Source organism: Canis lupus, chromosome 14 (genome assembly GCF_048164855.1).
Source record: "Canis lupus baileyi chromosome 14, mCanLup2.hap1, whole genome shotgun sequence".
Classification (NCBI taxonomy): Eukaryota; Metazoa; Chordata; class Mammalia; order Carnivora; family Canidae; genus Canis; species Canis lupus.
In genome coordinates, this window is record NC_132851.1 from 60834359 (window position 1) to 60859643 (window position 25285).

At 35.3% G+C, this 25285-nt stretch overlaps 1 pseudogene; it reads right to left on the reverse strand.

Annotated features, from left to right (window-relative positions):
* Positions 1-1575: 1575 nt before the first annotated feature.
* LOC140603562 (transmembrane protease serine 11B-like) lies at positions 1576-22673 on the reverse strand (annotated as a pseudogene).
* Positions 22674-25285: the final 2612 nt, after the last annotated feature.

The window sequence follows — 25285 nt, forward strand, 5'->3', positions numbered from 1 at the left end:
TTCATCAAAGTTAAAGCGATCCTCCAAAGTATGATATTAGATAATCTCACTCCCGCATCTGCTTAGAAAACTCCAGGGTCCCTCACTGCTGGTAAAAGAAAATCCAAGGTCTTTACAAAGCCCTATTTGACTTGGTCCCCAATCACCTCTTCATATGCTCCTTTCTACCATCTCTCATTTACCCTCAAGACTTCAGTCATGTTTGCCTTGTTTCTACCCACACGTCTACCTTCTTATTTCTATCTCAAAGACTTTACACTTGTTCCCTTTGGATTTCTCTTCTCCCGGGTATATATTTTGCTTCTTCATTACCTAGGTACAGCTCAAATGCTACTCTCTTGGAAAAGTTATTCAGACTGTCCAGTCTCAAGTACCCCTCATCTGCTTCACCTTTGTTTATCATATTACTTTTTGTTTTCTTCATTACATTTATCACAACCCAGTATTTTCTTATTTATATGTTTTATGTTATTGTTTATATGTTTATTGCCCATCTTTATTCACTAAATGCAGCATGCTTGAAAGAAGATACTGATAGCTCCTGGAACATTTTAGGTGCTCAATAAATATGCTATGGATTGGTTTGTCATCATACATATCATTTGATTCATACCTTATCATAATGAAAGAGTAACGTCACAAGTAATTGAAGAAAGGAGTATTTTTTTCTAGTTTATTTTAGCTGCTTTCAAAAATTTTAGCTACTTATTTTATTTTGGGAAATTATAAAAGGTATATTATTTGCATAGACTACTAAGTCAGCCCTTATACACTTATTTGTATATGCACTGCAAGGGCATTTATTACAGGAGGTGTCACACAGTCCCCTGCCCTTAGAGACCTCACATTATTTTTGCTACAAGGGAAGGCAAACAAAAATGACAAAAAGATGACATGAAGAAAATGTCATATAAATCATTGCAACCTAAAAATTATTTTTAAACTCTTGACTAATTTTGGATCTAAATTCTAGCAGAGGAAGTTCACGTGAGGGTCACCACTGAAGAGGGACTTTAAGAGAATAATTTTTCCTCTCTAGTCTTTAGTTTCCTTGTCTATAAATTGAGAAGCTTCTTCTAGCTCATATGCCTTCTCCACTCCAACACTGTATGATTATACAAGGTACACAAACTATCTCACATATAAATAAAAAATGAATGTATATTATTTATTTGACATATTCCAGTTTAATAAAATACAATTATAATTTATGCACTGAATGAAAAATAATTTATTTGCTAGACCCATATATGTTCTTATATTAACAAAATGTGTATTTTTTAATTTCTGAAAAATAAATTAAGGTAAAATTCTGAATATAATGATAAGATAAATGAGAACAAGGCAATTAATAAAAATATTTTGGCCATCTTTTCTTTTTTTTCTTCCTATTTCCTATATTATTTAAATTAATAAATGAATGGATAATGTTATTGGTATAATTAAATATTGATGAAGACCTTTATGTATTTGGACATAAAAGGATTTATCAACAATCAAAAGAAAAAGACTTGAAGCAATGGATAGGAATACCCTACTGTTGTCTTTATATTCCATTCCAAAGTTACTTTTCTTTCAGAGCCCCATCTGGGAAGTAATCCAATCACGATAAGCAGTCACTCAGGTATAAATGCCTGGCTTATTCTTTTTAGCTCATCCATCACCCCAGCTTACTATGTCAACAAGGTGTCAGATATTTCTAGAGTCCAAGTAAGCTAGTGGTCCATCAGAATCATTCTAGAAGAAGATAGGAAGACATGTTTCTTGTCCCATCAAAGAATTTCTTTTTACTGCTTCTCTGGACTTACCAAAAGACTCTAGGCTCTGAAAAGAGTCCATCCTCTTTTAGGTTCAGAACTGTGGAACTTAGGGGTGCCTGAGTGGCTCAGTCAGTGCTTTCAGCTCAGGTCATGAACTCAGGGTCCTGGGATCGAGCCCCAGGTTAGGCTCCCTGCTCAGTGGAGAGTCTGCTTCTCCCTCTCCCTCTGCTTCCTCCCCCTGCCCATGCTCTGTCTCTTTCTTTCAAATAAATACTAAAAAAAAAAAAAAAAAAAAAAAACAACAATAACAACAAACTATGGAACTTGGGTTTCTTCAAAACCCAGGGCAACTCCAAACCAGAATATATCGCCTACAGCCGCCATATGCTAGATTGGGCAGACCTTCCAATGAGTTTAGCCTTGACTATGAAGAAAATGATTTGGCTGTTGCATAATGAAGCCTGAGGAATGGGTGACATGTGCACATGCTAGATCTCCTGCCATATCTCCTGATAAGGAAGACGCAGCATTCTATTCTGCTGATTGCCTAGAAAATAAGGCCAAATTTATTTTATTACCGTGTCAGTATTATCCTTGGTATGGATTCCTAGGCTGAAAACTCCATGAGAGGAGGGATTTTGTTCACCAGTGCCTCCCAGCATCTAGGCTGGTGTCTGATACATAACTGGGATTAATAAACATCCATTATGTGGATCAAAATAAGCTACTCTATGGAAATCATTACTACACACAAAACATTTTGTTTATAAAAACTTCCATTTAATTAGTAGTTAGGGAGAAAATGATTTGATAATATGTCTAGACATACCTGACACACATTAGCTTTTCCTGACATAAATCCAGCACATAGCATTTTGTCAGTCATGGTGCCAGATAATGCATGTGGAGCATTGCAAACTTTGTTGTCAATAATCTTCACAGAGGCTTGTTGAAGTATCACTGGAAGGGGACCTAAAGGCAATACATTCTGCATATTATGGGGATCTTAATCCTTGATTGTTGAGACAAAGAACATCTATAGAATAAAGTAGATTCTTTTGGTCAGCAAGAGCCAGGCCAGTCTCAACATAGATTGGTCCCTTTCTGGTGTTTATTACAGCTGGCTGCCTCACACATAACTCCAATTTTTCCAATTTTTATCCCCAGAGGTATTTTAGAAATTGAAGACAATTTGGTTCCACCACTTGGTTTTCTTTTTGGAATATTTACTGAGTGATAAATTGCATAAGAGAGTGATTGATGGTTTAAATAATTATTCCCACAAAGCTATTACCTTTTTACAGAAAAACTTACCGTTCACATAAAGTGTTCCCCATCCTATAACTACAACGCTGGCATTTTCTGAGAGCTTCATTTTGGCTTCAGGAAGACAAATCCTACAAATGTACTTTGTGAAAAAGACTTCTTCAGCAAGCTGCATGAGGGCAATATCATTATAAACCCCAGCCGTGCTATAATTTTCATGAAAAATAATGTTTTGGACTTTCTGTGTCATATATGCTTTATTTACTACAGTTCCAAAATTGACAGTCCAATCGTCTGAATTATTTTTCCTGGAAGACAAAATTTGATTAAAATACATGCAGTTTTTGTGTGACAACAGCATTCATAGTGTCATTATCTCATAACTATAAGGCATGAAGTAGGCTCACCACCAACACTAGAAAACGCTAAATTTTTATTTTTAAAGATGTCTTTGACTCAGAGATGTGGCAAATAAAATAGTGCTCAGGACTATTAGAGCTGTCAGATTTCTGCAAATCCTCCTAACTAGAGCCATTGATGTTTTCTACTACTAAAGCCTCACCAGTTTCTGACTTGGGTAGGAGTCATATGAGCTGCCTCAGTGGATGGGGCCCATAATCACTCTTATTGCCGAATACCCTGGATTCCAAGAGCCTGTGGCAGGCTCTGGGCATCTTTGTACATAAAAAAATAGCCACTTGTTCTTACTCAATCACCTTATTATGTTTACCAAGTCCGTGGCATCTTGGTTTCTAATTTAAATTTTCTGATCATTTCTCTAGCTCCCCACTGAAACTCTTTCTCAGTTTAGGACTTAACATCCCATTAACTTATCTCCCCTTCCCTTAAAATGTCAGGTGCTATTTTTGTTTTTGTTTTGTTTTTATTTTTCAAGACCTTCATGTAATGGCAACATTCTTCAATCCTTCTCACATTCTAAAACCCTCAGTGACTCCATACACTCAATGTGTTTCTTAAACTCTACTGCCTTAGAATCAATTCAGGCTCCACATCTTAAGATTTATATTTAAAAGCCCTGGTGTGATGCTTAAGGATCCACACTTCTAACGAGTCCTCTGGTGGTCCCCTATCTATGGACTACTTTTTGAAAATTGCTTCAAAGACAAATCCTGCAACCATGCTTTGTAAGAAAGACTTCCTCAGGAAGTAAGCATCTTGTCAACTAGAAATGTGCCCAGGCAACACAACAAATTTTTGGAGTGTATTTTCTTTTTCTTTTTTTTTCAAGATTTTATTTATTTATTCATGATAGACATAGAGAGAGAGAGAGGCAGAGACACAGGCAGAGGGAGAAGTAGGCTCCATGCCGGGAACCCAATGCGGGACTCAATTCCGGGACTCCAGGACCACGCCCTGGGCCAAAGGCAGGCATCAAACCGTTGAGCCACCCAGGGATCCCTGGAGTGCATTTTCTAATGTTTCTTTTAACAAATCTTCTCTACTTCAAATTGCTCTTTTTTGTTTACTGTCTAGAGAACACAACTTTTGTTGTTCCACCTAAGACATCTGAAGAAGGTGGTTTTCCAAATTCAAAATGCGTATTGTTCTTTCCCATCTACCCATCCTATCAATCAAATCTTTAATCTTTAGGGTCTGGGTCATATATTACCATCTTCATCTGTCAGCTGGCTATGTTTTCCTTCCTCATCAAATTTTCACAGAATTTACTGTGTTATTGTATATGTGGTATATTACTACTCTATGCTGACGAGTACCTCCAGTATATCTCATTCAAATATCTTTGGTTAGGTAGTAAACTCCTAGAGGGCAAGACAAATAAACACACAGTAACTGGAGTCAGCCATACCTGGGGTCACATTCAACTTCTGTTCTTTAGTAGCTGTATCACCTTTGCCAAGTTACAGCACCATTTCTGAACTCTAGTTTCTCCATCTTTAAATTATACCTTCCATGCATATTTATTGTTATGATTAAATAAAATGATGTAAATAAAGTATTTAACGTCAGGCCAAAGTAGCTATTTGGAAAATGTGAATTACTTCTACTCACTTTTCCTCTTTGACAATTTTTTAAAGATTTCTTTACTTATTTTAGAGAGGGAGAGAAAGAGAAAGAGAGTGAACGTGTGCAAGCATGGGGGGAAGACAAAGGGAGGGGGAGAGACAAATTTAAGCGGACTCCATGTTGAGCATGGAGCCTGATGCAAGGCTCCATTTCACCCTGAGATCACGACCTGAGATGAAACCAAGAGTTGGATACTCAGCCAACTGTGCCACCGTGGTGCCCTTCCTTTTCGACAAATTTAAATGCCTCTGTTCCTCTTCAGTTATTCAGGTAATTATAAATTTCATTTGGCCTTGGTGAATGTTCACATATTTAGGTCACTTAGGTCAATCCCCACAAATAATCAAAAAAATAGGCCTGTACCTGAATCTTACATTTAGCCAGACTTTCACACTCACTCAGCAAAGCAGTGAACTGCCAATAATAGCCACCAGCTGCTGATAAGAGATGCCACACAATTGTGTTGACCTTTCCATTGCATGCTGCCTTGCCATGGCCATGCCCCCACCAGAGCATTCTTCCCATTCACAATTCAGTTGTCTGCTGTGATACTGTTGGTTGGTCTTCCACAACCTGAAGAAAGGATTTATTTACATAAGAGCAACTATCTTTGATTATGCTTTACAAGAAACACATCTTAAAACATTATTTGAAACCCTTGAATGATTGTTCAGCATCTACTAAGCTTGTTGTGCCTTCTCTGGACTATCCCGTGATCATGGTACCCAACTTCGTCTTGGTTTGGTAACTTTTACTTATCCTCTTTTTCACTCTCAATCACCTTTTTAATTTTTTTTTAATTTATTTATGATAGTCACAGAGAGAGAGAGAGAGAGGCAGAGACACAGGCAGAGGGAGAAGCAGGCTCCATGCACCGGGAGCCCGACGTGGGATTCGATCCCGGGTCTCCAGAATCGCGCCCTGGGCCAAAGGCAGGCGCCAAACCGCTGCACCACCCAGGGATCCCTCAATTACCTTTTGACAAAATTTATTTTATCTATTTGTTACAATTATCGTCTCTCCAAGTAGATTGCAAATTTCTGGAAGGTGGAGACTTTACTTCATAATGTCGGCATCTTACACAGCATATGAAATGCTATCTGTAAAGTTCCATGTAGATAATAGATATGCCATAAATAATCCATTGAATAAATGAATGCATAAATGTATCTTGTGGGCAATATGATGCCCTAAAAAGAATTCATTTAAAAGACACAGAACTATTTTTTTATCTTATAATAAATGTATTTGATATAGCCTACTTTTATATTTTCTTATTATCTTAAGTTGTCTTTTTATACCTTCAATCTTTTTTATTTTAACTTACTCAGATATGATAGTTTTCACTCATGATTCAATTCTTTGAAATCAGTTCTCATTTCATTCTTTTGGACAACTCCTTACAAATGTTAAAATTCATAGGTCAGTGTTTTTCAAAATGAAATTCCATATATATCTGGTTTATACAATAATTTTGGCAGACTATTTAATGGATTTCCAAACAATATATTTCAAGACACTTTTTAGAATAATGATAGAGAAATATTTGTGGAATGTGTTAAATTTATCATAGTTTCTAAACTTACAGTTGTTGGTAATTTTTTCAACATTAGCTTTGCTAATTTCTGAAATTAAAAAAAAAAAAATAAAATAAAATATCATTAAGCAATTATCTTCAATCCAAGAACATACATGCTAACTTTCCTAGCCCAATTACACTCAATATTTAACTATTCAGACTAGTTCACATATCAGTTACCAGCCCCTCTCTCTCCTACTTGTTATATTTTAACCATCTCTCCACATGTCTACCAGGTAGTATAGGAAAGAGGAAAAGGAAATAAACAAAGCTCTCAATTTTGTAATAGTGGCAGTAAAATATTTACTAAGGTGAGAAGTTTATATTCTCACTAAAAGAGGGGCACGGAATTAATTATCTTTGGATATCTTTCCTTATGATAATTCTCATCTCTCTGAAATACTGTTATCTACAAAGGAAAAAATTCCAATTAAATTTTCATTTCATTGGGCCTATTCTTCTCTTTAGAGTCATCTCATAACTATGGCTGATTTATGAAATTTTAAGAATTTGACTTAAATTCAAGTCTCTTTCCTATTGGGAAGAGACTTTTTTTTTTTTTTTCAAAAGATTCACCCATTTATTAGAGAGAAACAGTGTAAGTAGGGGGGAGGGGCAGATGGAGGAGGGAGAGTCTGAAGCAGACTCCTGGATGAGTGTAGAGCTCATTTCAGGGATCGATCTCATGACCCTGAGACCATGTCCTGAGCAGAAACCAAGAGTCAGATGTTTAACCAACTGAGCCACCCAGGTGCCCCTGGGAAGAGATTTTAAAGAGAAAGAGTAAGGAACTACAAGAAGACCCACCAAGTGCTGACTCTAAACCCCTGAGACATAGAAGGGCAGCCTTCTTTAGCAACTGCTACCCACATAGCAATCGTAGTGTTCTTTTGAGAAGTTCTATCTCAAACTCACTTCTCATGAGTGGTCAACTGGTGACAGGTATTCTGAGGCAAAGGAGCTATAACTGGCAGTTGTCGGCCTTGGTAGCCTTCAAGGACACTAGGATCAACTGTCAATCTGAGAGAACCACAAAACGAGGCTCTGAACTACATGCTTATCACCTAACAGGTCTTTTAACAATCCAAGTGAGAGTTTCAAGACCTTTGCAAGATCTTCAAGATCTTTACAGACTTCACTTTCTGTACTGAGGCAAGATCCTATCATTTTCTTCCTTTGTTTTCTAGAACATTATTCTAGACAATTTTTTTCTTTGTTAGTATCATTCCCATTCTTCCACAAGAAGCAGTGAGAACTCCGTATCCCCAACTCCCTTCTTACCTGGCAATCTCCACACTGAATGATCAAGTAAGCACAGTCTGTTTCCTATAATGAAACCCTGACAAGAGTAGAGGGAAAGGAGGAATAATACTTCAATTAGGATCCTTGACCCCCTTTTTCATACATAAATGTGAAGCCTTCCAAGTTTACATGCAAGCCCACATTTAGCCTTCCTTCCTATCACTTGTCAAAGATTTTACGCCACTGCCCCTTATATGCCAACTCATTGGTAGGCATACCAGAATTTGAGAAGTATATTTTTTTTCCCAAAGCAAATTCCTGAAACTCCTGGTTAATTTTTTTCCCTAGTACTTTCTTTCAAAAAGTCCAGAAACCTAAGTAATAGAAAATAAAGGGAAAAAGTGAAATGCCTATGAGTCTAATGGAATTAGAGACTGCATTCCAGGATGCCATGTTGTCTTTCAATATCTGATATAAGATAGCTTCAATTGCAGTCTTCATGCTATTCCTCTTTGCTGGAGGAAATTTGAATGTCAGCTGCAACTGTACATTTGAGCCATTGCGATCAGGACTAGAAATAACTGAAATGCTCTAGTGTGCTCTTTTTTTATTTTTGTAGATGTTTTGTGAACACATTGAATTTCCTATATTTCAATTATATTATTTCCATTAGATATATTAAAGAACAGTACACAGATATTGTCTCAAAGTGTATAAAGTGCAAGGGTCTCTAAAAATCTTCTAACTGGTTCAGAGGTATTGGTCATGTGAAAAGATGTGAACTACAAACTAGAACTCAGAATATTTCCAATATGTGAGAAACTGAGTACTGGCCAACAAATGATTGATGTAAGATTTTATTATAACAGTAAAAACCATGTCTTTGTACAGATATCTTTTTTTTAAAGATTTTATTTATTCATGAGAGACAGAGAGAGACAGAGAGAGAGAGAGAGAGAGGCAGAGACACAGGCAGAGGGAGAAGCAGGCTCCATGCAGGGAGCCTGATGTGGGACTTGATCCCAGGACTCCAGGATCACACCCTGGGCCAAAGGCAGACGCTCAACCGCTGAGCCACCCAGGCATCCCTGTACAGATATTTTCTAATAACTTTAGATGAAGAGATAAATTCAGGACCAGGCAGCATTCAAAAAAGAACACCTACTGTATATTCAGGAGCCAGACTAAGCTTCTACCTATAATTTCTTATACATCTCTACCCCAATAGATCTGTACAACGGGAAAGCTCAGAAAGATGCCTCTATAGGATAAAGAGACTCTCCATTTTATATATATATATATATATTTATTTATTATAAATTAATAATATATGAATATATTATAATAATATATAATTATATATTTTATATATATTATATGTTTTATTAATCCTTTTTATTAATTAGGGAAGGAGATTAATTCATTTTGGGAGATTTTTCAAACCAAATCACAATTTTTAAAAATACCCACAACTCTATTTTCAATAGAAGGGTTTTTAAAGGTTTTTGTTTGTCTGTTGGTAAGTAGGTTAGTTGGTTGGGTTTTTTGTCCAGCTGGATATTTTTGTTTTGTTTTGGAAGTTCAGAATTCCCCTAAAATGGATACTGGCCATTACCAAAATATAAGTATACTCTCCCTTTATCCCTCATCCCCCATGCTCCAGATACCCTTCCCCTCTGCAACCCTCCTGACTACCACCAAACTCAAGCATATTTCAAAGACATATTTGGACAAATGTTATCTTAAATGATGTTTAAATTCACTTTGCTTCATGGTCATTATAGTGATAATGATTACTAAAGAGACCAAAAGATTATTTTAGGAAAGGTATGGCCAGATGGGTGTGGATGGGAGAAGGAGAGGCTAGTATGTGAGAAGCAAAATAATCAGATGGGGTTCTGTTTTCTAAAGTTACAATTATCCTTCATCATAGTAGTCAGTTGAGGCTGACTGCGATCAACAACCTTAAAATTCCCCTTCAAGTATGGAGATTACAGATTTGTACAAAACAGTTCCTACTCTGAACAGAAGTTTAATTGCAATAGCATTTTAATTTATGGAGAATTCTTTCTTTACCTTTCTTTCTTTCTTTCTTTCTTTCTTTCTTTCTCTTTCTTTTTTTCCTTCTTTCCTTCTCTCTTTGTATTTTTTCTATTGCTGTTAAAACTATGGCTGATGTGACATATCATCTACCTTCCTTTCCATAAGATCCTGATTGAATTTGTACTTACAGAATTTTGATGACCTGAGCGTTGATATATTCCTTATATATACTAGAATTTTAAAAAGCATCAGACATCTGTCAAGAGAAAGAAACAAAGTAGTCACCATATCTGTTCCAAACAAATTTATTATGAAATTATTAAAAGAAATCTTGGACTTACCTTAGTCTCTATATTTTTGCTCGTATCTGTGCTGACTTGTGAAGCTCCATTCTCACAGCTATCATTGTATGTAACTCCAGAAATATGAAAATCACCTTGGTAATAGAAAATCTTTCCTGCGAAACAAAGAAATACTCAAAGAATTTTAAAATAACAAGTAGCCTTTAGTCCCTCATATCTTGGTCTCAAAATTAACGTTTGACCCAGATTTTTAAATAATTAGAGGGTGAGAGAAAGGAAGAGGAAAGCAATGAAAGGGAGTGGATATTCACTCATTCTAGAAATGGCAACTACCCAGTATTGATGAAGTGATCACCACCCTTTCTTCATATGATAATAGATGTCACTGCCCCACTGAAGCCAGGAATACCCTCAATATTCACCTCAAAACAGCAATCCAGGCAACCACTAACAAACCATCTGAGTGTGTACTGTAGATGAAACCTAATTTTCTTTTCTTTTCGATTTTATTTATTTATTCATGACAGACACAGAGAGAGAGAGAGGGAGAGGCAGAGACACAAAGGGAGAAGCAAGTTTCATGCAGGGAGCTCGATGTGGGACTCCATCCCAGGTTGCCAGGAGCACACCCCGGGCCGAAGGCAGCGCTAAACCACTGGGCCACCGGGGCTGCCCTGAAACCTAATTTTCATACGTAATCTAAATTCTTAGCCTAGTGATTACCCAGTTACTCTTTCTAACCACTTCTGATACAGGAAACATTACAAACATTCCCATTCACTTTCTAGATGATGTACACCCTCTATCCTCCCTAGCTCAAAAGATTATTATGAGGATCAAGTGGAATAATGGGTGTCAAATTTCTTTGAAAACATTAAATAGCTACACAAATTTAAGGATTTAAAAACAAGCTTTCTGAATGTAGTGTTAATTTTAAAAATAAAGATCAAATTTTTATAAACATTCAGTCACTTCTACTATCTATTAGATGAGACATTTGTGTGAATGAAAGGCCCAAATATGAGACAGGAATCCATCAAAATCCTAAAGGAAAACACAGGCAGCACCTTCTTTGACGTTGGATACAATAACTTCTTGCTAAACACATCTTCAAGGGCAAGGGCACCAAAAGCAAAATGAACTATTGGGACCTCATAAAGATAAAAAGGCTTTTGCACAGCAAAGGAAACAATCAACAAAATTAAAAGGCAGCCTACAGAATGGGAGAAGATATTTGCAAGAAGATATCTGTCTCATCAGATAAAGGGCTAGCATCCAAAATCTAGAAAAAGCTTATCAAACTCATTGCCCCAAAAAACACAGAATCCAGTCAAGAAATGGGCAGAAGACATTAACAGATATTTCTCCAAAGAAGACATACAAATAGACAACAGACACATGAAAAAATGGTCAACATCACTGGGCATCAGAGAAATACAAATCAAAATCACGATGAGATACCACTTCACACCAGTCAGAATAGCTAAAATTAACAACTCAGGAAACAATGAATGTTGGTGAGGCTGCAGAGAAAGGGGAACCCTCTTACACTGTTGGTGGGAATGTAAACTGGTGCAGCCACTCTGGAAGACAGTATAGAAGTTCCACAAAAAAGTAAAAAAAAAAAGAATTACCCTATGACCCATCAATTGCACTATTAGATATTTATACAAAGGATACAAACATAGTGAATTGTAGGGGCACCTAGACCCCATTGCTGCTATAGCAGCAATGTCCACAATAGTCAAATTATGGAAAAAGTCCAGATATCCATTGACAGGTGAATGGATAAAGAAGAGGTGGTATATGTATTACTCAGCCATCAAAAAGAATGAAATCTTACCATTTGCAATGACAAGGATAGAACTAGAAGGTATTATGCAAAACAAAATAAGTGAGTCAGAGAAAGACAAATACCATATGATTTTACACATAACTACAGGAAACAAACTGAGGGCTGCTAGCGGGGAGGTAGGTGGGGTGATGGGCATTAAGGAGAGCACTTGATGTAATAAGCACTGGGTGTTCTATGCAACTGAAGAATCACTAAATTACCTCTGAAACTAATAATACACTGCATGTTAATTAAATTGAATTTAATTTTTTTTAAATGAGGCACTTATGAATTATCCATTGCTATTTAGCAATTATGTCTTAATAACCAGAAATGTGATGAGCACTGGGTGTTATTCTGTATGTTGGCAAATTGAACACCAATAAAAAATAAATTTATTATTAAAAAAATAAAATAATAAAATTTCCTTTCAGAAAAAAAAACAGAAATGAGCTAAAAAGAGTAGGGATTTCCAAATTTTTAGATATGTTTACTAAAATGTATAACAATTCAACTACTAACCTTCTGCACAAGCTCCTTTACGGACAATGCATTTTGGCCCCAAAATATTGAATTTTTCAGTCTTGCACATACTCTCATAGTTGGTAGTATATTACTAAGTATATTATAAGTTACGGAGTGGGTCAAGGAGGCATTTGATTCAAAAACATTTGTAAATCCGGGTATTCAATAATAGAGAATTATTATATTGAAATAACATAGTAAATAGATTTGAGAAAATTTCCATGAAGAAATTTAATATTCATGTTGTTTCTTATCAATTTCTAAAAATAAAAGGAGATTTAGTAGTAAGGGTGAAAATGAAAAATAGTCAATACTGACTAACTGCCAGAAAATGAACAAGAATAGTTGCTTCCAAGATTGCTGTCACTCCAAGAAAAATAAGGATCACTATCCATACTGGCCAAGATCTTTTCTGGGAGGATATGCCATACCTGTGAAAGGAAGAAAATTGCTCAAATCAGATGATAGATATTCTAAATTTACCTGGCTCTCCTTCAGCTCATGCAACGTAATTTATAAATTATGATTAGGCCTCTATGCTAGCATGAAATGCAGAAGCCTTTAAACTTAAAGAGGATAGACCCTAATGCTCATTCATTTAACAAATCAGATTTGAGTACTGTGTTAGCTTCTGGGGATAAAGCAGTGAGCAAGATCTATGTGGTTTCTATCCTCATGTTGCTGGAGAGAAATTGATTTGCTTTTTTTATTTATCTAAAGCAGGTTACAAAACACTAGGTGTAGTCTGTATTTTGTGGCTATAGTCACATCATATTCATGGACACATATACATGTATAAACAAACATGTAGTTTAACCATTTACAAATTTTAATTAAATGTGGAAGGGAATATCATGATGTCTACCACAGTTATCCCATGTTATGAGATTATGGGTAGATTTTTTTTCTTGTCTTTTTTTCTTTTTTTGTTGTTGTTTTAAGATTTTATTTATTTATTTATTTATTTATTTATTTATTTATTTTAATATTTGTTTTTATTTATTTATGATAGTCATAGTCACAGAGAGAGAGAGAGAGAGAGAGGCAGAGACACAGGCAGAGGGAGAAGCAGGCTCCATGCACCGGGAGCCCGACGTGGGATTCGATCCCGGGTCTCCAGGATCGCGCCCTGGGCCAAAGGCAGGCGCCAAACCGCTTTTATTTATTTATTGATGGGAGACAGAGGGAGGGAGGGGTGTAGAGGTAGAGTGAGAAGCAGACTCCTTCCAGAGCAGGGATCCTGATGTGGGTCTTGATCCCAGGAACCCGGGATCATGACCTGAGCTGAAGGCACTCAACTGACTGAGCCACCCAGGTGCCCTGTTTACTTTTTTCTTAACTACATTTCCTAATGTTTCTACAATAAAATGGATTATTTGTATAATATAAATTAAGAGACAGGTAAGTTTCATCATCAAAACCAATCAATTAGATGAAAAATAATCAGAAAATATGGTGACTTGGCATTATCCAAATGGAGTGGTCTAGGTTTACAATTAGGTCTTATGGCTACCCTCAGTCTAATATATATGAAATTCGGACACTAGTTATCCTTCATATTTTGAAAGACATGATGTCATGAAATTGCTAATTTGGAGGAAGAGCTATAACAAACACATAAAAATCTGATTTCAGATTTCAGAACAGCCTTAGCTGCATCCTCAATCTTTTGTATTCCACATTGTCCTAAACAAAACTTACAAAACAGAAGAATTTGTAATTAGGGGATATATTTAGCCCATTATATATTCCCTATGAATATTAGAATCTTTATGTTTTGATCCCTCTAGGACCAGTTTATTTTTAGGTAGATAAGTTCTTTAAAAAAAATATTACCTTATGACACAACTGTGCAACTCCACCCAGTCTTATTTCCTCTCTGCTCTGCTCTCTATTCTTAATCCTACCTCTTCTTTATACTCCTTTGATGACTTGTTAATTAGTGTTTCCCAGAACCAGAATTATTTGCCAAAGCTCTTCAAAGAAACTCCCTATTTCAGGTGCATTCCATGTATGCTTTCATATTGGAATCCTGCTGTTTAATCTCATCAGAGCAAACAAGCTACTCAGGTATTATGTTTCTTACACTAGATGAATAGCATCTGGAGTTCCCGGGGAATAAACATAAAAGGAATATTCAATTAAGGTAATTAATAGCTATTTCTAACCTTATGACTATCTGATAATAAAGGTCTTCTAATAACTAGAAATGTTTTCTGTGATATTGAGGTCTCAAATTTGTTTTGGATTAGCCAGTTGTAACTTAGTCTGGTAGCTTCGTCTGAGACGTGCAAATTAGTTTAAGGGACTTTAACATTATGTAGCCTGAATGGTGACTTGAACCAGCCTGAAATGGTTTCTATACAAGTAATTACTATGTTACAGCTTAAAGAATACATTTTGTTGACTATAGCACTGATGGTTCTTTTCCCCTTCTGTATGGATTTCTTCCTATCATAAATAATTAAGGAAATACTTTTATACCTAACAAAATCACGGTAATTTATGTTTTATTCAACCTTTCCTCTAGTAAATGTGATGCATGGACTCTAGGAATTGATTATTTTTTTATTAATAGCTGAAATTATTTAAATGATGTTCTAAATATTTTAAAAGTTCCATTCATGAAACAATTTACTTTCTCTTTTACCAAATTAATTTGGCCATTTTTAAAGACATAACTCTGCATTCCAGAATGAACAATTTAACAACAACAAAAAAAGGTTAAAAATTAATCTTCAATAAATTTAATCAACTCCATATACTTAATTAAACTATACCTACCTCATTGTTGTATAGAATGGAATTTAAGTAAGGGATTATCACTATTCTGGCATAATCAAACATTCCACTTAATCAAATTACAATAATGTCAATAAAAATAATGGTAACTGTATGATTCACAATTTTAAAGCGTTAGTCTCACTATAGTTTATATCCACAGTCCATATGAGATATCATTTCCTAGATCAGATTTCTTATAACCACCTTCTGATATTGCATTAGCAGTTAAACTGCAAAGCATTTTAATAACTGTAGTTTTCATTTATTAGAATTTCATTTATGGGCCACTTGAATTAGATGCACTTGAATTTTCTTATACAGTGAAGAGCGTTAAAGTAAGATTCCAAAGCAAAATTGCCCAAGTTTGATGAAGATAAATCTTTTTTTTTTTCATAGAGGACTTTATTAGGGAAAGAGTTGTGAATAAGAGAAATTGATGATCAAATGGATTGAATGGCCTCACCTCTAACTTTCCTCTGCAATTCTGGAAAAGTAGAGAGCCTATAGAGGGAATTCATTTGAAAATCTACGAAGTGGGACTCCTGGGTGGCTCAGCGGTTGAGCGTCTGTCTGCCTTTGGCTCAGGGCATGATCCTGGAGTCCCGGGGTTCTATTCCACGTGGGGATCACTGCATGGAGCCTGCTTATCCCTCTGCCTATGTCTCTGCCTCTCTCTGTGTCTCTCATGAATAAATAAATAAAGTCAAAAAAAATAGAAAATCTATGAAGTTTTGAGGACCCTCTGCAGTCTACCAGCTGCCAATTCAGGACCTGGGTTATAAAATACATTATTCCAAAAATCTATAATGGATTTTATATTTTTTAATTACTTCCAAGAAAATATTTTCTTACTAGAAAATATGAGTTAAATTATATTATTAGAGAACAAAAATTGTAGTGTTCTTATTTTTAAAAAAGTAAGCAAAATTTGCTGATTGGATTACTTTTTTCCAACTTCCTGAAGTTTTCTGACTTTGCAGAGCCTTTAGACCTCAGAAACAGTAGTATGTTTTTTAGCGGTGTCCAGAAAAAAACTAAATTAGAGAGAGCAGGAAGTTAACAAAAAGCTAGAAAATATTCTAATAACTTGCTAGGGTTTGTAGACTTAATCTCCAAACTAAAATTCCATTTACCTGTCCATAGTACTCTGATTGTTGTGGTGTTGTCAGGGACAGTGAGAACAAATACGATGAAACTTGTCTGACTAGTATTAATGACTACCATATTTCTATAGTTTCAAGATAGGAGTCATCAAGGGAATCACAAACTATCTTGGCTTATGTGTTTAAAGAAAAAAAATAATAACCTACTCCTAGATTGGTCACCAGAAGGTGTACCCAAGAAACAGCCTTGTGGTAAATGGATAATCCTAACTCTGTGTTTGACCAGGTCCATTATGCTGGCTTCTTCCTCAGTTGACATCAGCTACAATTCAGCAGAAGTTTCTGACAAATGATTTTTCACAGGGTATCATTTTTAATATAACTACTATTGCATTCACTCTGATGTAAATGAAATTGTATTTCATTGTGATTTACATTTAAATTTCCCTAATTACCAGTGAGAATAATTATACTCATTTTGGGTTTCCTCTTCGGAGTTATAGTAGTTCCTTTTACCTGGTACATCATGTCTGGCTATGAGGGAAAATTTACAAGACATTCCCAAAGGCTAAAAAACAAAAGAAAAAAATCCTCTCAATTTGAAGAGACAGAGAGCAAGCATCGGGACCAGACATGATAGGGATGTTGGAATTATTATACAACTATGGTTGACATTAAAACAACTATGGTTGATATGCTGACAGCTTTAATGGATATAGTAGAGGACATGCAAGAACAGATGGGAAATGTAAACGGAGAGATGGAAATTCAACAATGAAATGCTAGAGGTTAAAAAAAATGAAAACAACACTATAACAGAAATGAAGAATGCCTTTGAAAGGACATAACAATCCTTAATGTGTATGTACCTAACTATGGTGTCAAATTACATGAGGCAAAGAGCAATAGAACTGCAAGGAGAAATAGATGAATGCATCACCACAGACCTACATAGAAACACATCTGTATCAGAAATGGACAGATCCAGCAGACAGAAAATCAGTAAGAATATAGTTGAACTTGACACCATCAGTCAACTGAATATGATTGAATCTATAGACTACTTCATCCAACAACTATAGAGTACATATTCTTCTCAAGATCACATGGAATAGTTATCAAGAGAGATCACATTATGGACAACAAAATACACCTTGAACAGAAATCATACAGTGTCAGCTCTCACACCATGATGAAATTAAACTAGATATAGCAATAACAGAGAGGTAACTGGAAATCCCAAGTTATGTGGAAATTAAATAACATACTACTAAATAACATCAGTCATTCAAGAGAACCCTCAAGAGAAATTTTAAAACATCTGGAACTAAATGAAAACAAAACACAACTTATCAAAATTTATGGGATGCAGTGAATAGAAGGAAATTTATAGCATTGAGTACATATATAGTTGACCCTGAACAACAAAGGGTTTATGCGTGCTGACACCATCCCACCCCCCATGCAGTCGAAAATGTACATATAACTTGAGCCCCCCAAAATTAACTATTAACAGCCTCCTGTTGACTGGAAGCCTTACCAACAACACAAACAGTTAATACATCTTTTGTATGTTATATGTATTATACATTATGTTCTTAGAATAAAGTAAGCTAGAGAAAAGAAAATTATCACTAAGAAAATTGTAAGGGAGAGAAAATACATTTATAGTGCTGTAAAAATCTGTAAGTGGACCTGTGCAGTTCAAACCTATAATTATTCTAAGGTCAATTGTATTTGATTTATTCTGTCCTATTGTAAATGGCATTATTCTTTAAATTTCATGTTATATCTGTTGCTGGCATATAGAAATAAAATTGATTTTTGTATATTGACCTTCTTTCCAGAAAACTTATTTGATTTCTTAAAATTTGAACATTCTTTTGAATATTTACCATACACCTACATCATCAAGTCATCTGCAAATAAGAATAGAATTATTACTTCTTTTCCATTGCTTATTTTTTTATTTTGTTTTGGCCAACTGGTTGCCTGATTCATTGTTTTAGCCTTGTGTCACAGAACTCTAGTACAGTGTTGAAAAAAATGGTGATAGCAGGTATCCTTCCTTTGCTCTCAATTTCAGGGAGAGGCTCTCAGTGTTTCACCATTCAAAAGAATGTTTGCTGTCACTTTATCAGATTAAGGAAGTTATCTTCTGTTTTTGGTTTGATATATTTTATAATAAATGAACTTGAATTTGATCAAAGGCTTTTTTACATAATTAAGATAACCATACCTCTTTTCTACCTTTATTCGATCCATGTTGTAAGTCACATTAATTGATATTTCAGTGTTAAACCAACTTTGTATTTCTGGAATAATCTCAACTTGATTGCAATTTAACATACATTTTATGTATCACTGGGTTTCATATGCTGTTTTGTTTAGGACTTTTACATCCATCTTTCTGAGAGAGGATGGCACAATTTTCCTGTCTTTTAATGTCCTTGTTAAGGTTTGTAGTCAAAGTTATGTTGGCATTATAAAACAAGGTAGGAAATAACTCTGTTATTGCAAATAAATTTTAAAATTTATATGAGGTAAACAAATTCTTAGGAAAAAAAACTTAAGTTTCCAAAGCTGACATAATCATTACCATAAGAATTGCTACCTACCTTTTTCAAATATACCACATTTTGGACTTTGCATGAACTTGAAATAAACTTTCCATTTTACCAATTCACTGAGAGCCAGGAATTTATCTCTCCTTTCTTTTTTTTTTTTTTTTTTTTTTTTAGATTTTATTTATTTATTAGAGACAGACAGAGAGAGAGAGAGAGACATAGAGAGAGAGAGAGGCAGAGACACAGGCAGAGGGAGAAGCAGGCCCCATGCAGGGAGCCGGACATGGGACTTGATCTGGGTCTCCCAGGATCACAACCTGGATGGAAGGTGGCGCTAAATCGCTGAGCCAAGGGGCTGCCCGGGAATTGATCTCTTGAAACAGCTAATAGAAATATCATCTGTAACAAATACAAATGTTATATAAAGTTTACTGTCAAATAGATATTTTTAAAACAAAAAAGATTTGAAAGTGTTTCTATTAGACATCAATGACCTCATATGTATCTCTTCTTCCTTTTGTTTTTTTTTTTGTTTTGTTTTGTTTTAATTTTATTTATGATAGTCACACACACACACACACACACACACACACACACACACAGGCAGAGACACAGGCAGAGGGAGAAGCAGGCTCCATGCACCGGGAGCCCGACGTGGGATTCGATCCCGGGTCTCCAGGATCGCGCCCTGGGCCAAAGGCAGGCGCCAAACCGCTGCGCCACCCAGGGATCCCAAGACTATATTTTTAAATAAATGGGACTAGAATTTCCAATAATGATGGACAAGCAATTTAGACCAACACTTCTGATAATTATAGTAAGAAAGATGAATAAAATATATGTTAAAATTCTTTTGAAGAGATCATAGAGCTAACAAGACAATGAAGATTTCAGGGCCAAGATCTAGGTAAAGATAAACATAAAGAAGTTAGCCTATTATTTGGAGCTGTTATTTGTGACAAAGGATGCTGGGAGTCTTAGAAGCTGAAAAGGATATCTGAGAGTATAAAGGAAACAGAGTCCAAAATGGCATCCAAGGTCTGCTATGGGAAAGCCAACATCCTAAGTGTAAATATATGCTCTATGCCTAAAATTGGATATCTTTATAGGGGAAAAAAATATATTCCTACTTTGGGGAGATCATAAATCTTAATTTAAAGGGTAAAATAATAATCTTTAAAAGACAATTTAGGAAAAGATCTTTATGATCTTGAAGAAAGCAAAGTCTTCACACAAAAAGTATTAACCATAAAAGATAAAATTGATAAAATAGACTACGTTTAGAACTCCTCTATTTATCAAAAGACCCGTTAAGAATCTGAAATGCAAGCCACAGAATGGAAACTACCTTTGCAATATATTTTTCTGACAAAAAAAAATTATATGCAGAGTAGATAAAGCTCTCCTGTAAGTTAATTTTTAAAAGGCAGACTTCTCAATAGAAAAAAGAAAAAAACTTTAATCGACACTTTAGAAAAAAATAAGATGTATAAATGTCCATAATCATACAAAAAGATGTTCAACTCTGTTACTCAACAAGGAAATGGAAATTAAAAAACTACTATATACTGATCATTTGGGCTTAAACTAAAAAAAACTAATAATACCAAGGGTTGATGGGTAGAGGAGCCGGTGGGAGTGTACATTGGTGCAGCCACTTTGGGAATCAGCTTGGCAGTTTCTATAAAACAGAATTTGTACAAGCCTTATAAGCCAGCAATTTCACTACTATTCTAAACCCACCACAAATGGCATACATATGTGCACCAAAACTACATATAAGAACATTCCCAGCAACACCATTCACCTTAGCTCCAAGGTGTAAACCCAATTGTCCACCAACAATAGAATGACGACAAACTTTGCGGTATTTTCATACAGTAAAATGTTCTACAGCACTTCAAGTAAAAAAACTTCAAAACATGCAGAAACATAGATGACTCTCACAAATGAAAGAATCAGACACAAAATAATATGTACTCTCCATTTCTGTAATATTCAAACACTTAGATTTAAATATAACGTTAGAAGTCCAGGATAGTGTTTGCTTTTTAGAGGAAAAAGGCACATTGCTTGGGGGACATTTTTTTAGGGGGGAGGTGGGATGTTGCTTCTGGCAGTGCACTATTTCTTGATTAGGTGGTAATTACATGAGTGTTGCTTTGTGACAGACAGTTCGTTGATCTATACATTTGTCTTCTGTATTCTTTTCTATGTGTTATACTCCATAGCAAGTTTCTGAAAAAATAAAAATATGTAAGTTATTTAAAAAGGAATTCTGTCTGTACGAAAGCAAAATAAAGACCCTGGCAACAATAAGTACTGAAAATTTACCACACTGCACAGCACCTTGTTAGGTACTTTGGAGATAGATATAAAAGACAGAAAAAAGAATTCATCTGCACCTAAAGAGATAACATGTGATAAAAGAAATAAAAAATGTGGGACGCCTGGGTGGCTCAGCAGTTGAATGTCTGCCTTTGGCCCAGGGCATGATCCTGGGATCCAGGATCGAGTCCCACATCGGGTTCCCTGCTTCTGCCTATGTCTCTGCCTCTCTCTGTGTGTGTCTCTCATGAATAAATAAATAAAATCTGTTTTTAAAAAAAGAAAAAGAAACCAAATATGTTTTAACACATGTAAATATTATTATAATTAAATGACTTTTTCCAAGAAAACTGACATGTCCAAGAGATAACATATTCCAATGCATTTTTCAAGTGGAATTTTCATAAAAAGAAAATGAGTATTCATTATTTCAAAACATATTAACCTATATGTTTTATAATAATAAACTTATTAACAAAACATAGAATTTTAAATACACTATCACCAGTCAAACATTTAGTCTCAAATCTTTATAGTGGTAAATATACTTATGTGATAAATTTGATCTTGTTGATTCAATTAAACACAAATTTCTCCTTAGTAGTGAATACTTAGCAAGTACTTTAGAAAAAAACTACTCAAATTATAGATTCTATACCCTTTATTATGGTTTGCAATATGTTTTCAGCTTTCTGAAACTACCAATATTTTATACTACTTCACAAGTTTTATTTTGTGTTGTTTTTTTGAAGAGTGCTTTCACAAATGGCAATTGAGTTCTCTTCCCTTAAATATATATTTTTTAACATAGATCTTCTAATTATGCTTTCAGAATTATTCCATTTGCAGAGGTAGATTTTAGTTCCTGGTGTAAACTTTGATTTCCATCTGGAGTCCTGCCTACATATTTCTCTTTGGAAAAACATCCATTTTTAAATGGCATACTGAGTGCAATTTATTTAGTACTGTCCTCATATTTATTTTTAAATACAAGATTACTTTTCTGGAGGCACTGTTGCTATTAAAACATTAAAAATAAAACAAAACTAATAATTTCATACAGTATAGTAACTAATAAAAATTATAAAAGAAAATATTTTTCCCACTTGATTTTGATAAGGATTCAACTCAGTTTTTCTGGATATTTTTTTTTCTCATTTGATTCCTATATTCTTGGAGAGCCTCCCACCTTCTTTCTCTGTAAGCCAATTCTTACACCCCTTTCACCACAATTGCCTTGAAGGCCATCAGGTTTAATCTCCTCTTGCCCTTTATCACTGTTCACATCACTCATCTCAGGAATCTCTAAACTCCCAGTTCAGGCTTGTCCCATTCTCTAATATGAGTCCTTCTTATTCCTTTCTCCAACTCTCTAAAGACTGCTGGGGTGTGCTTTGGAAGTCACAGTGTGATTTCTGCAAAATCTTCATGTCCTCAATTTCTTCTCCAAACATCATCTTCTTGCTCTAGTTGGAACCTGATTTTCTTCCAGTATAAAGATTTCTTCACCTCCATTTAAAGTGGTTTCTCCCCAGTCCTTTTTACCGTTGTCCATATAAGTGAAGAGGATATTTCCTTGCCCATCATTGCCAATTCCAAATCATTAATTAATTAATCATCCTCTCTGCTCCCTGAAATCAAGTTGTATGCTACTATAACTCTACATGTGATGTCTTGTGGATTTATATGGAAGCTGTAGTAGGCTGAATAATGGCTACCAACGGATATCAGGTCCTAATCCCTGGAACCTGGAAATGTTACCTTATAAGGAAAAAGAGTCTTTGCAGATATAAGTTAAAAACCTTAACATGGAGAGATCATCCTTAATAATTTAGGTGGTCTGTAAATCTAACTGTATGTGTCCTTATAAGAGAGAAGCAGAGGGAAATTGGACACATAAGAGGAGAAAGGTATAAAGATGGAGACAGAGATTGGAGTGATGTGACCACAAGCCAAGGTGTGTGGCAGCCATAAGAAACCGGGAAAAGAAGAGAGTGGATACTGCTCAAGAGTATGTGAAGAAAGGCAAATGTGGCTTTCAGCATTGAATAAGGGACAATGGCCTGAGATAAAGCTGAGAGATAGTCAGGGACCAGATCCTATTAGGCCTGGTAAGCCATGTTAGGATATCTTCATCCTAAAACCAATGTACAGCTATTTGGATATTTTAAGCAGGGGGATGATCTAATCAATTTTTGTTTTAGGGAGATCACTTTGCCTAGAGAGGGGCCATTGTATGGAGGGCAGCAAGAAAGGATGTAGATAGCTCAGCTACAAAGTACTTGTAGAAGTCCTGATATGTTATTTGGTCATGAGGGCAGAGCCTTTACAAATTAGATTAATGTCTTTTTCATAAGAGAGACCCTGAGGACCTCCCTTGGCCCTCCTACCATGTAATGACATAATGAGAAGATGGCAGTCTAAGAACCAAGAAGCAAGTTCCCACCAGGTACCAAATCTCCTAGCACCTTGATCTGGGGCTTCCTAGTCTCCAGAGCTGTGAAAAATAAATATCTGTTGCTTACAAGCTACCCAGTCTATGATATTCTGTTTAGCAGCCCAAGAGTACTGTCACAATTGGCCAATGAGTGAGGGAGGAGTTGGTTTCAAAGCCCTAGAGTCTTTTCTTCAATTTAGTACATGTCAGAGAGGCCAGTGTATGTCTAAGGAGATATGTCAGCTTCAAAGCACTGTCTGACATTGATTAAAAGCCTTATGGCAAGTTCTCCTCTTGCCAATACTGCTTACCTCACTGTCTTAGCAGTGTTATTTCAGTGAACTCTATTCAATAAACACATAAACAGAAATCTCTGACATAGAATCTATTTTCTGGGAACTTATGAGAGAGAATATCTAGTTTTGTTTTGTTTTTTTAAGATTTTTTATTTATTTTATTAATTACCTAACAAATACAAATATGTTCCCTGCAGCATTCTATTAATTAGGGGAAATCAGAAATAGCTAAAGTGTCTATCAATATACGAGTGGTTAAATAAATTATAGCAAATCTAAGTAATGTTTTCAGCAGATGTAAAAATCAAATTGCTAAAAGCTGAAATTTTCATGTTGGATATTAGCAATTTCCTTATTGATCACTGATTAACAAGTTATTTTTAAAGTATTTTTAATAACAATGAAAAACAGATGAAGCAATTCTAAAAAAAAAACAACACCACAACAAAGCATTATTTTTAAGACTTATTTTAATTCTTGCTTACCACATTTTCTTGGCACTTACAAAGCAAATATCACATAGATGTCCCATTGATCCTCATTGAAGGTCCATTGTACCAAGTTTGGCTTATGCATTAGATGTTAAAAAAAAAAATTAGATGGTTTAAAAAGTAGCCACACAATCTTCATCTACTCAAAGAAAATAAAGTATCTTTGTTCAGGAAAGAGATGATAACAACAAAGGCTTAAAGATACTGTGCCAATTGTTTTATTTTTATTTTTTAAGATTTTATTTATTTACTTGACACAGAAAGAGTGAGAGAGAATGAGGAAGGGAGAACAGCAGAGGAAAAGGGAGAGGCAGACTCTCTGCTGAGTAGGGAGCCTGACATGGGACTCAATCCTAACCCTGGGATCATGACCTGAGCCAAAGGCAGACACCTAATCCACTGAGCTACCCAGGTGCCCCTGTTTTATTTTTTAAATTATAGCAGTTGCTGTTTCATTTCTACACCTAAGTTACATTTTTAAAAAACCTAGATAGACCTTTATGTCAGCTTTATGATCCAGGAATATCTTTCTCAAAGACCTGAAGTCTTATCTTTGAGATGGAAATATTTCAAGAGATGACACCCCTATCTCCAGTTTCTGTGGGAAGGTAGGAGCCTAACTTCAGCGGTACCTTGCTCATATTTGCAATGTCCTATCACAAAGGTATGAAAAGTTTTATTT